Source organism: Drosophila miranda, chromosome 2, assembly GCF_003369915.1.
Source record: "Drosophila miranda strain MSH22 chromosome 2, D.miranda_PacBio2.1, whole genome shotgun sequence".
In the NCBI taxonomy this organism is placed as follows: Eukaryota; Metazoa; Arthropoda; class Insecta; order Diptera; family Drosophilidae; genus Drosophila; species Drosophila miranda.
The window spans coordinates 27,624,720-27,638,418 of record NC_046675.1 but is presented as its reverse complement, the minus strand read 5'-3'; the positions used below and the strand labels follow the sequence as shown (position 1 = coordinate 27,638,418).

The 13,699-nt window shown below is 46.0% G+C and overlaps 1 long non-coding RNA gene across 2 annotated transcripts; it reads right to left on the bottom strand.

Moving 5' to 3' along the window:
- Positions 1-12,473: 12,473 nt before the first annotated feature.
- Positions 12,474-13,699, bottom strand: LOC108156180. Of its 2 annotated transcripts, none has more exons than XR_001775093.2 (2): positions 12,834-13,699; positions 12,474-12,744 (listed from the first exon to the last, which is right to left on the bottom strand). It is a non-coding gene; the product is annotated as an uncharacterized LOC108156180 (long non-coding RNA). The 2 variants fall into 2 exon arrangements; XR_001775094.2 differs by having other exon boundaries at positions 12,474-12,777; positions 12,834-13,279.

Here is a 13,699-nt window from a genome sequence, read left to right as displayed (position 1 = left end):
TCCTACATTTCCATCGATTTAATCTATCTGACTACGACATCAGCCAAGCATATACACACACAACGAGCGAGAGAGAGAGAGAGAGAGAGAGAGAAAGAGGAGGCTGAAAACCCACCCAAAAGAACGAGAAGAGCAAGGAGGAGGAAAATCGTCAGAGAGCCTGCCAGAGAGCGGGTTGGCGAGTACGAATGCCACTCCGTCAGATGGTAGCTTCGCCTGAGACCTACGACTGGGACTGGGGGAATGGTTCTGCCGACTGGGAGTAGGAATTGGGAGTTTCGGGATGGGAATGGGAATGGGTGCTGTGCTGCTGGTGGTATTGCTGCCTTTGGGTGGTTGCTACTTCATGGCGGCATGAGCAATGTCATGATGCTATTGCACAGTGGGTCCGTGTATCCTAGGGTTTGGGTTTTTTGGTAAATGAAAATGGGAATGGGGTTCGCATTGCTTTTTGGCTCTAGCTATGGGCCCTGGCTCTGGCTCCTGTTCTCGGTCTCCGGCTCTTGGATTGCGATTGGGATTGCTGGCTGCTTTTTGGGACCGACTTGGTGCCGCATAAATTTCGCTCGTCTCGTTTCGTTTTCGAGTCTAGTTGTGTATGCCATACCGACTACTAATATAGCGACTACTACCAGGACGAGGACGACGTCAACGGCGCCACAATTGAACTGTCAGTAAGCCGAGTCGCTAGATGGCGTGGAATCAGAGGGGAAGCTATGAGATATAGAAGAGGGGTAAGGGGGTAAGGGCGAAGGAGGGGTAACTATAATAGGGGCCGGGCTGAGTGTAACGCATACCGCTGTTATACCGTTGCACGACAGTGTTGGAAAATTACGAAGGAATTCTGCGCAGAAAACCAAATAAATTTATGATGAAACTTTAACGGATTCTCCTCCTTTTTTCTTTGGGAGAGGCTTCAGGGTTGCCAGGCTGTTTCCTACAAAAATGCATTCGACTGGTCCTTGGAATGGTAGAAAGTATGAAAACATTTTATCTGGCACGAATGGATGAAAAACGGGGTAGAACAGTATTTCTTTCTGTTTTATTATCGATCGTAATGTATTGATATATCCCTTCGTATATGTTTTAGAGATCATAGAGATCACACATCCGTCCGTTGGTTTTTGCTTTCAGTAACAACCTGTTTAAGATCGAAAACTATTTTCTTATTCAAAGCTTTTGCCTAAGAAAATAATCTAAAAGATTGCTAAATTTATTTTCACTAAAAAAAAATGATTCGGAAATCCTTTATCTCAGCTTGGAAAGCTCTCTTTTTTTTCTCTCTGTGTAGACTTTTGCCACGGCTACAATGAAGCATCAAAATACGCCCCTGGCCCGCGACCAGAGGCGGCGTCGGAACTCCCGTTGTAGCTGGCTGCCACAAGGCTGCTGGACGGCAAAAAATCGAGAGCTGAGGGCAGAAGTTGGACTCAGGAAGGGAGCTGGGAGAGTTTGAGAGTCGGAGATGGAGCCACAGAAGGAGTCACTGATTGCCAGGGCCAGCGAGCGTTGAGCTGGAAATGTGGGTTGAGCAGACCCTAAGCCCCAGACTGTGCAACGAACTAAATAGAATGCCAGAAGCTTTGGATAGTTGTCCACTAGTCACACAGTTGAAAGAGGCAGGACAACGAATAGGGATAGAAATGAGGAACAGACTGCCAGTGAAACGACGATGATGACTAAAAGGATGGAACTATTTTGTTTCTGGGATTTTGGGGGTAAGCGATAGAGTGCGATGGAATAGTTGCATGTTACGTATACGCACTGTAGTATCATGTGTTGCTCTGTGTAATGGCAGACACAAATGCAAATACAGAGATACAGATACATATACAGATATGTGCACAGCCACACACACAGATACAGATACACTCATAAACATGGAACATGAGCCACGTGCATATGAAATATTGACCGCTGCATAAGAGAATTCGGACATTAAGTTTGTGGCTTGGTTTTGGCATCCAGCTTTCGGCTTTCGGGTTTGGGCCAAGTCGTGTGTGTTGTGTGTGCTGGCTTGGCTTGGGTCCCGGATCAAAGACTGAAGTGAAGTGTACGTTGCCCTGGCAACCCTGGCTATTGTTTGGCGAAGAAGTGGAAGTACAAAGGCAGCCAAAGATTGCTTCCAAAGAAATTAGGTATTGCGAATGTAAAGATACTTTCCTTTGGCCTTCAAGGGGAAATGTAATGTTTTTCAGGATAATTCCAGGAATATGCATTTAGAAAGCAGAAATTTTTGCGAATACTGCACTGAAATCCTACAAGTACTCTTAAGATTTCAGTGTTTGAATGAAAAAAAAGAATGACATTAAACTTGGAAAATAAATGACGGTATTTTATTTATAAAATTGTCTTACTTAAAAGTTTGGTATAATACAGGTAATATACTAGACTTTCCAACACTAAAACGTGTAAGAGTACGAAATGAAACGTTCCGGGCTGCCAGATCGTTTCTGCATGCCATAAGATCCAATATTGGTACGGAATCAAATGTGTTTCCTCTTCAATTGCTGTTTTATGGTTAGCATAAGTATTCCTCAAGTGGCTATTCTTCCCCTGCTCTTCAACCCAAATTCATTCACAATTAGTCCCACCCACTTCAACAACGTAATCCATATATGGGGCCTGCCCCCTGCCTGCCACAACCATTCCGCATTCGCATTCAGCACTCCATTGAGTGGGTTTTCACGCCTAATTACGAGAAATAAAAGGGATTCATGGTTCTCGTTGCTGCCTCTTGTTGCATAGCCGCAGAAACTAAGACTAAACCTGATTACAATTCTCACCAAAAAGGTGGAAGAGAAGCGTTGCAAAGTGGGCGTTCAATAGAGGTTAGGATGGGTTAGGGTAGATGGGGCTTTCTTTAAGGGATAACCACTTGTTACTCGCGGCTCTGTTTCTTTTTTTTTTTGTTGGTTCTTTTTTGGGAAAACGCCAAAGTCAAAGTGACCGAAAGAGCATTGAACGTAACACTTTCGCTGACTGCCGCCGCCTACTGCCTTCTGTCTGCCTCCCGATGACGTAGTCAAAGTGGTAGCAACATTGACTAAAAAGAAAGGAACGGGCCATATGCGGGTGCCGAAGTTTTAGATACTCTTAAACGATGAGTTGTTTCTTTGAAAGATACATATGTATGTACATATTTACCTACAGAGGATAACGCACACAAAAACTTTATTTTTGATTGATTATTTCCATGAAATCTTGATGGTTCTTTTTGTCAGTACTTGCTGAGCCCAAAGTTTCTGGCAGATTTTTGAAATAAAATACAAAATAATAGATGGATATGGCGTAGATATGGATACCAACACTATAAGATCCAGGATTCTAGTTCTCCATTACAGAAACCTCCTCAAAATCAGAATATCTCTGCCAAAAGAGTATAATGATAGATGGATGGATGGATGAATGAATGGTCGGATGGATGGATAGATGAACAGAGACGAAAGAGGTTGGATTATGGAGGCTGTGTGGCGCTTGCTGCTTTTTAGAGGTTTTCAATGTTGACGGCTTTGAGTGACAGGTTTTCCCCGTTGTTTCGCTGTGCCCCACTGTGGCCCTGCTCTCCCCTCTCCCGCTAGCAGATACCCCTTTTGCATACATTACAGAAGCAGCGATATAGGAACAGCACCAACAACAAAAATACCCATAAATAAATAAATAAAGAGCGGCAGCAGAGTTGAGAGGTGTAGTAAAAGGAGGAGGAGGGGATCACAGAAGAGTGCCTGCCCCCCTCGCAACAGTAAACTGTTCAAGGTCGCCGCTTGTCTGCTGCTTCGCTGCTTTTCGAGCATGAAAAATGCAAAACAAACGCCGACTGCGACAGCGGGCTTGCTCCGGACAGAGGCAGCGCAGTTAGCGTAGAGCTTAGCAGCGCAGCTTTCGGCAGGGCGTCCGTCTGCTGCAGCGACAACAAAAGTCTGTCATAATTCACATGCGAGAAGTGGTCGGCTCTCACCCTCTCCCACTCCTGTTCTAGCAGCATCTCAGCCTAGCCACGCTCTCTCTTCCTCTTCCTTAGCCAGAGGGAGGTTTTAGTTTAGAAACAGCGTCAAAACAGCTGGAAAAATGTATTAAAAGCAAACGTACGAAGCAGCAGGCAGCACCAGACGACGACGCACCCACACCACCACTCGCCCTCGCACATATACATATACATGTATGAACGGGGTGCATTGGCTTTGGCTCTCACACATGCGTGTTTTGGGAGAGTCTGAAGCCTGCATACAAAACCATAAATTGAAAATACGCCACGGCACTGCTCCTCCGATGCGATGCTTGGTGCTTTTGATGCTGACGTCAACGTCGCTGCCTGGCTGCTGTTGAATGCAATCGGTGCTGCCTTCTCTTTACTGCTTGCTAAAGTCACTTCACTGCTTGCTTTTCTCAATTGCACTACACTCCGCTCTGCCAGCTTCGCTGCCCGCGCTGCGCTGCTTCTCTCTCCGGGCGCTGCAGTTTGCAACAAAGCGAAGGGGTTCTGGAGGAGGGAGGTTGGCAAAGTTTTTCACTTTTCACGGCGGCGCCGCATATATAAAAAGAAATAATAAAAACCAAAATTTCTGCCTGCCAAGAAGTTGCAGCGGCAGAAGCAGAAACTTTCGCTTGGGAGCGGCAGAGACAGAGGCAGCGCTGATTAAAGCGCGGCAAGGAGACGAGTGGAGTCGAGTCGAGCCGCCTTCTCGCCTGTCTGCAGTCTCTTTGTGGCATGGCATTGTTGTCCTCTGCCACAGCTCCTACGTAGCGCCCGCTACGGTTTGCTAGACGGCAACAGGACAGAGGGGAATCTGATTCGAGAGGGAGGAAGAGGGAGGGGAATGGATATGCCGACACCTAGCCTCGTGGCATGCCTCTCCTACCCTTCATACATTTGCATAACTCCTCAACGCACTTTGACATGTGGCAGGCGATGAAGCACGGGGGCCAGCACTGGGTGGTAGTGCGGCTTGGGGGCAGGTTGAAGTGTTTTGGCTTATATGAATGAACACAGCCATTCTGTCCATGTGTCCATGTCTGTGGGCGCATCTGTGTGTGGATGTATGTTCATGTTTGTTTGTCCATGTTTGTGTCTATGTATATGGGTCACATGCAACGCACGCACTGGGGGCCACAGACAGCCTCCAAAACGTCAGCCAGGAGGCGGGCCTCCAAACAAAGGCAGGAGCAAAGAGGCAGGACCAGGCTCAACAAAATTGCGGCTTCTATGGCTGACCTTTCGCACGGTGGGCGGTCGACTAGGAGATGGAGAGAGGGCAAGGATGTTAATAGAGAAAGCGGGAAGAATGGAATATTAGTGGTAGGATGAGAGGGGGGAGATTAAGGAGTGCGTGGAGCGCTGAGAATTGGAGTAAAGCATCGGGAGAGAGGGGCAGGATAAGTAAAGAGTGTGATGAGAGTAGACTGAAGATTCAGGACTCCTTTCGAGAGGTTAGGTATCGGCAAGGTGAGCCAGAAATATCGGGGGCAGGATTCCAAGTAATCCCCACCTTCCGAGAGGTGTCATCCGCACTGCTTGTCGCATCACCCGCACACATGCCGCCACATGCCACCTGCTGGGCGCTGCTGCATTCGTGTGCTCCCAAAAAAAACTTTTTACCAGGTCAAGTCTTTGTTTTCCGGACAGCCAAACCAATTAGTGGGTCATGTTACCGAATGTTAAACGTGCGCCCCGGTGCCCCCATAATCGGACAATAAATATTGATGCGCGCGAGTGGGATGCAACACTACCACTTAGAGAGAAATGCTTACACATATATGTAAATTCATGTTTCATAAGGGTTAAGATATCTCTATGATGACTAAAGTATGGGAAAAGGAAGAGTACCCTGAAGATCTGGTGAAATTCAATGGAACATAAGGGTATTTCCATTAATATTTCCCATTTCCATTGGTAATCCTCCAAAGGAATCTCCAGGAACTTAATCAAAGATGTTTAAAATCAATGCCCTACAACCGCCAAAGTTTTTATAATCTATCTCCAATATGCAATACTCTAGCAATCTGTTCCCAAAAAAAAACAGGTTTCCGACTTTCAAATGATTCAAACATATTTGCAAAATCATATCGCAATCATCATATACTCGCACGTCGTAAAGAGGGTTGTTGCAACAAATAAATGCCCCTGTCAGCAGGGACACACCTCATATGATAATTATCAATTGCTATCGTGATCCTATCGGCATACAGCTGTTGGAAAATATAAAAAAGCCTCTTGTACATGTACTTGCTAAAGAGATGAAAGAATGTTAATATTTAACGGCTAGAAAAATCATGTGCCTCAACAGAAAACGTACAGAACGAAATGATCGTTCGAATCTTTAAATACTGCATTCCATTTGCAGATCATCCGAAAACTCTCTTATCCCATCAAATATCCTCTCATAATTCTGCAAAATAATACTCTATATTTCCGGTAGATTTCCCATTCGATTGTTTGTATACATTGCGTGGGTTTGTGCGCTTGACGGTCCGGCAGCTTAAATGCAAGAAATTTAATAAACATTTCTAGTGGAATATATTTTTTTGGTGTTCTCTGTCGTTGCTACCGGCAAAAAAACGCTCCAAAAACCCAACTCCCATTCTCATTCCCTCCTCCTTCCTTCTACCCATCCAACCCAACATCAATTCCTTCTTCTACTTAATGCCCCATCCACCAGGAGTTTTGCTAGAAGCTTCAGAGATGCTGCTGCTGCTTCTACTGCTTCCACACTGCTGTTTGTATAAAAACAAGGGGCAGCCAGGACATGGCGCAGGCAGCAGGATAGAGCGGCGGCAGCAGCAACAGCAGCAGCAGCGTTACGGCAATAGCAGCAACAACGTACATTCTTGGCGTGTTAGACTTTTCCCCAACAACAACAAGAACAAGAAATTCACTGGGAAATGAAACGAACGAACGAACGAACGAAAAGCACTGGCGTTCGGTCCTGGCTCTTGGTCCTCATGGTTCAGCTTCGTTCTATCTCTGCGCATCTCTATAATCATCATCAACACCAAGGCAGGGCAAGGCAAGTAGCTGGGGAGAGGCAACGTCGTAGAAAGGCAACGGCAACGGCAACGGCAAGGCAGTCAGGCAGCCATCCTGTCCTCGTGCGCAATATCCTTGTCGTCCTTTCACACAGCAAACGAGGGAAAGAGAGAAGGACACACACATAGAGAGACAGGGCAGGGCGGTAGGAGGCAAAACAGACAAAGAGACATGCGACGACCCAGCCCCAGACCAAACCCCCATACCCCCGCCTGGTACACAGCATTTTCCATTTTCGTTTTCATTCTGGCCAGGCCAAGTCGACGGCTGCTGCCTGCCACTGCCGCTGTCTTTTGCTATCCTTACCATCCTTGCCACATCCATCGTATCCTATCCTATCCTTGCCGTACACACCGTGCCGTACCATGCCTCTTCGTCTTGGCTGTGCTGTGCTGAGTCGCTTCGAGTCCTTGCTGCTTCATTATTTCAGCATGCGGCTGCTTCTGCCTGCCGTTGTTGCGCGATGCCTTTTCTATCTGATGGATACGTATACGTACCGTGTGCCCCACCCCTCACTATCCTCCCGTTCCTTCTGCTGCTGTTGCCGTGAATTTGCAGCATTTTATCCTTCTCTCAAGCAGGGCTCTGGCTCTATGTATCTGTGGTTGTATGTGTGTATGTCTGTTTGTGCTGACAATAAAAGTTTCGTATACACATACAGCGAAACATACAACGAGAAAGCATTAAGCTTTCATGCGTATATGTGTGTGTGTACATATACTGTATTTGTATTCGTTTGTGCATGTATAGACCCATCGTATTTCAGTGGAAGTTCTTGTAATACCCTATAAAAGATATTGTAGATTTAATCTATGGAATTCTATGGATTTAAGGGCCATAGGTTGATGTAATACTTTTAGCTAATTCGTATTTATTTATTTCAGTCTTATAGTCAATATTAGCGCAGTTATTAATTCTTTCTGAGTAATCTAAAATCTATTAACGTATATTAAAATATGTATTTATGCGGGTTTATCTATTCTTTTCATTATCTTAAGTTCTATCGAGTTCTAGAGCTTAATATATTCTGAAGCTATAGCATTCTACATCTGGAATGAGCATATTTCTTGACATGAGACTGTTCTTTCTTTTCACCATCAAAAGTTATATTCCGTATATTTTTAAATCCCTTCTAGTTGTTTGCTTTACCTTTCCAATCTTTACCTCCCAATCTCTTTGGCTAGGGCATCTTCTGTTCGCCTATGCCCCGTGCCTTGTCAATCCAATCTTTGTTGGTTCCTGTATGTGTGTTGGTGTGGTGTTCGTTATGCCGACAACGTAGCTCGTGTGGTGGGTGGCTGGCTGGCGGCGGGGTAGGCGGATGGTTGAGAGTGGGTGGTTGGCTTGATTGGGAGGCACTGGCGATGGCGACTGGGTGATGGCTGTGGCAGTGGTGGCAGGATGGGTGTCTGGGTGGTGGATTGCCGCCTGTTAGATATTTGGGCTCTTGCCCTTAGCCGGCCATGGGGGTGGGGTGGAGTGGCTAGGTGGTAGTGTCTGTGGGTCGCATAACGGCTACAGTGAAACTTTTGCCCTATTGTGACAAACAAACGACAACGGAGATGGGGAGGGGGAGAGGGAGGCTGGCCGGGGGAGGACAAGCGACTAGCATTCACCCTCAACGAGTGCTGTGTGCTTCTCCCCCTTTTGGGCCGTGGAATGGCAAAGTGAGCGACCGACTGACAGGCGAACCGGGCCTGCAAAATGTGTGCCGCTATATAGGGTGCTCTACGCGAAAGTTTCGCTTTAACTGGTCACCTTTAAGGGTTAGACACCCTATATGGTCCTTGGCTTTTTAGGCATTCGGCCGTAGCTGTGGGGGGGGTCACAATCTACCCAACAGCAAGGACTCTCTTCGACCCAAAACCACCCACAGAAACTATTGTTGCTTTGACTCTACGAAACCTAAATGAATGGAGGAAGGGGACTGTAGATGAGGATGGGCTTCACAGATGGGTTTTTGAGGAAGGGTGTGTGAGTGGGGGGATGACTGTTTATGCGCCATCGGCTTCTGGAAGGATATACCCAACAGCGACGGCGGCGCATTGATGGGGTCCCCAAAGATCACACCCACTGCGCAGCCTTGAGTCCTGTGGCGCCGTGATTGAGACCCACGCCGATGGCCATCGATAACTTCTTTTTGTCTACCGAAATCGTTTCGGTCCGCAGTGACGCATCGGCCGCACTTTTTCTGCTTTTATCGCTTGTTTCGCTTTCATCAGAAAAAAGGAGAAAAAAAAAACCGAAAAAACTACTATGTTTTTTCTGCGCTCTGCTGTTTGGCTGATGACGAACCACCGAAAGCGAACCGGGCCTGAACACAGGTCGGGTCTGGGAACGTCCCAAAAAATACATATCTCATGGCAGTATTCGTACTACTACACGCAGTTGACTTGGCATTGGTTCAACCAAATGGCAATCCCACGGAGGGGCTAGGCCCCACTGAACCAACTCTAAGTGGGGCACACCACAGACACACAGATAGCTGTAACTCATGGGTACTTGTACTCCGATGATTTATCGATTTTGAAATCGATCAAAATGGCTCGTTAAACGGTCTACGAGCAGATGGCAATCCAATAATCAAAGTTATTGATTAGTGCGATTGTTCGTTGATTGGTTGATGATTGAAATGTCAAGTTAGAACCATCTCTAATGATATTTTGAGGGAATATCGGTTTTTATACCCGATACTCAAAATGAGTATTGGGGTATATTATATGTGTAACGTCCAGAAGGAATCGTTTCCGACCCCATAAAGTATATATATTCTTGATCAGCATCAATAGCCGAGTCGATTGAGCCCTGTCTGTCTGTCCGTCTGTCCGTCTGTCCGTCCGTCCGTCCGTCCGTCCGTCCGTCCGTCCCCTTCAGCGCCTAGTGCTCAAAGACTATAAGAGCTAGAGCAACGATGTTTTGGATCCAGACTTCTGTGATATGTCACTGCTACAAAAATATTTCAAAACTTCGCCCCGCCCACTCCCGCCCCCACAAAAGACGAAAATCTGTGGCATCCACATTTTTAAAGATACGATGAAACCAAAAACGCAGAATCGGTGAGGATGACCATATCTTCTACAGTGCAAATTCTGAACCAGATCGTATAATGATTATAGCCAGAATCAAGAAAACAATTTCATTCTTTCTCGCTCTGTCTCTCTCTAACACACAGGTTTCATGGTCGGTTTTCTCAATTGCAAAATATGAGTTCAAGGATCTCAGAACCTATAAGAGCCAGAGCAACCAAATTTGGTATCCACACTCCTGTGATATCGGACCTTGACCGTTTCGTGTCCAAATTTCGCCACACCCCCTTCCGCCCCCGCAAAGGACGAAAATCTGGGGCATCCACAAATCTCAGAGACTATTAAGGCTAGAGTAACCAAATTTGGTATCCGCACTTCTGTTAGATCTCACTATAAAACGTATATCTCAGAATTTCGCCCCACCCCCTTCCGCCCCCACAAAAGACGAAAATCTGTTTCATCCACAATATTGCACATTCGAGAAAACTAAAAACGCAGAATCATAGATAATGACCATATCTATCAGATTGCTGAATCTGGATCAGATCGGATCATTTTTGTAGCCAAAAGCAAGCCGACGTCACGCTCAGACTGATTTTCTGTCTCTCTCGCACGCACTCCTTGTCGTGTGGTTCAATATTAGCGGCGTCTGCCGCAGGAAAGCCATACTGACTTAGTATCGGGTATAACTGTAGAGTTGCGGTGTCCGCAGCAACTCACAACGTTCCACCTCGTTTATTTGTAAAATCGATAAACTAAATTGAATTATTCCATAAGACTTTTAAATGTGTTTAAGACAGAATTAATTTTAAGGATCACTTGGTGTCACAAGACAATATTCTTAAGAATATTATAGAAAATTGTATACCGATCGTAAATCTATTCTTTATAGAGCTACCTCTAAGGGAACCAAAAGATACTCTACAAGAGATCCATCTAACACCAAAGGACTTAACGCATCTGAAATCCCATCACCAAAAGACTCAACCCACCTGAAATCCCAAACAATCTACATAGAGTACTCTCTACCTCTGGCATAGCTCCTTCTTAAGTCCGCCCACTCTCCCACCCCTTAGCCACCACTAAGGCTGTGCGGTCGCTGCTATTTTCGTCCGCACACACATCGGATCGATAGGAAATGTTGAGTACAAGTGTGTCCTGTAGTTGTTGCTGCTTGTGTTATTTCGGTTGCGTTGCGCGAATGGCAACTGGTCGTCATCATCGCTGATGGCTATGCGCTGTCTGGCTTGAGACCCACAACAACACCCCAAGTGGAAGCCAAGAAAAACTTTGAGTCACAAAACGGAATGAACAAGAATGGACCTAAGCATGGTGTACTCATACAAAAGGACTCTCTCTTACACTATTATAGGCCAGTGGTGATCGGCGTAGAAAACAAATTAATCCGAAGAAAAGAGACATTGACAAATAAAACCACCTTGTATAAGTACATCATATAAGTACCAGGTATCCAGGTGTTTTTGCATACGGCGATGTCTTTACTGATCCATCTACGTCACGCCTGTACTCTCTCATTCAAAACTTAAACATGGCAACTAATATGGCATCGCTTTTGGGAATTCCTCCCCTTGCCTAAGTACACCTTTGGACCATAGTTGCTGTTGTTATGCAGGTTGTGTCTGTCTTTTGGAACCAACTGAGCTTTCGGTCTAATAGAGACAGCAGCAACAGAAGAAGCAGTAATAGAAGAAGTAGCAGCTTTGGTTCTTCCAAATGGGAGAAACCCTCATTGGATCTTACTGCAGCGGCAAATGTGTTGTTGTCACAGTGGTGTGGTCTTTTATCGCAACAAAATGAATGGTAGAAAACGTATGGATGGAGAGGAGAACTGGTGTGTAGGGGGTCATCGCACACTCTACTACACTCCATTCCTATCCCTCTTAGCACTCAATGCTGTGCCTGCCACTGCCAACCACCCACTCCTTGGCGTTCGTTCCGTTGCGTTCGCTCTTACATTCGTTCGTTGCTCGGTTCGCCTGTTCATTCGTTTGTCTTGACATTTGCGCTTTGCCTTTTCCCCTACACCATCTCCACTGCCGAAGTGCTGACGAAGTGCTTGAAGAGGAGACAGTGGGTCGAGCTTTTGGTTGTGTGGTTTCGGATAAAGATTGTCGGCAAATTGAGGGTACGATGTGGTTAACGGGTTGGAGGTTGAGACCAACCATATATCTCTGCGTTTTGTTTTGCTTTAGAGAAATCGAAGCAATGGAATCATTTTTTTATGAATTCTTAAATATATATATTTAAAATAAATAGAGCTTATAATTAGAGATTTAAAAAGGATCTATAAGAATTTTACTCATACTCATGTCTATATCCTAACATCATCCACATAGTTTCTTAAAAACTCCCCATTTGTTAGAACTTTTTCCATTTTCCATGGCCATTGCATTTCGCACCACTGTTCGACGCTTAAGCGAATTTTCGTTTATTCTGATTACTACAAGCGGCTTGGAGGGAGGATACGAAAAGCAGGAAGATTGCCCATGGGCCGGGTAGGGAAGCGGAGGACAGTGCGGCTGTTGAGGCACAAATTCCAACTTTACTTTAACTTTAATGTTGGGTCGGGTCGGTTGGCTGCCTGTTCGTTGGACGTTGCTCTGAGTTCTCCATGTGTGTGTTTTCAGAGAAGTCGGTGCGACGATGTCAGGCGTCTCTGACTTGTGGAATACTCTACAAGTGAGAAGGTATTCAAAATGTTCCATGCTGCTTAGGTGGTGAGTGTGGAATAGGAGATACATATGTAATTGTGGAGTACGCACCAAAACTTTCGCAGCCTCATATTAGTTCCTCGTGGATCGATCGCTTTCATAAGGTATCCGTTATTCGGTTTGCCTTCTGCCATTTCCTTTTCTTGTTCTTGGCTTGGTCTGGTGCCTGCGTTGTTGCTAGTGTTTCTGCTGATGTTGCCGGTGCTTGGTTGCAGTTGCAAGAGTCGCCAGTCGCCATCGTCCTCGTTTTTGTAGTTGTTTTTGCTTTTCGTTATGCATTTTTGGTGGGACTCCGCTGGTTCGTTGGTCTGTCGTTGATTTGATACGTATTTTTTCCTCCATCATCGTCGTCGTTGCAGTCGTTGCCGTCGCCGTCTTGCCTGCTGTTATACCAGCGCCAACCAACGCCAACGAACGCCATCGTATTCACCTTCGCCCCACCGCACACACACACGCGAGGGCATACTGGTATACGACATGTATACAGATATAACAGTCGTACATACAGACACTGTGTGGCTGCTTCTTGCCTCTGCCCTAGCTCTCCCCTTCTCAAACAGTCCTCATTCTTCCTCTTCTCTCACTTCTCCTCTCTTCCACTACTACTGCTGCTGCTGCTGCGGAGTTTCTTGTTTTCTTTTTGCTTTGTCGTTGCCGTCGTTTCTGCTGGCTCTGGCTCCTCTTCCTCCCCGCTTCATCACACTGCCCTTCTGCTTGTCGTAATTTTACTGGATCTCTGTTCGTTTTCTTTTTCTTTTCGCTCTGTTCGTGTGTGTGCCTGTGTGCAAGTGTGCTTTTCCCTTCTGTGCTGCTGCTTTCTGCTTCTGCCTCTGTCTCAGTCTCTGCCTCTGCCTTTTCTCCATCGAAATAAACTTTAATGCGAGCCATTCGTTTGGTAGTGGGGTCCGTCCGCTGTT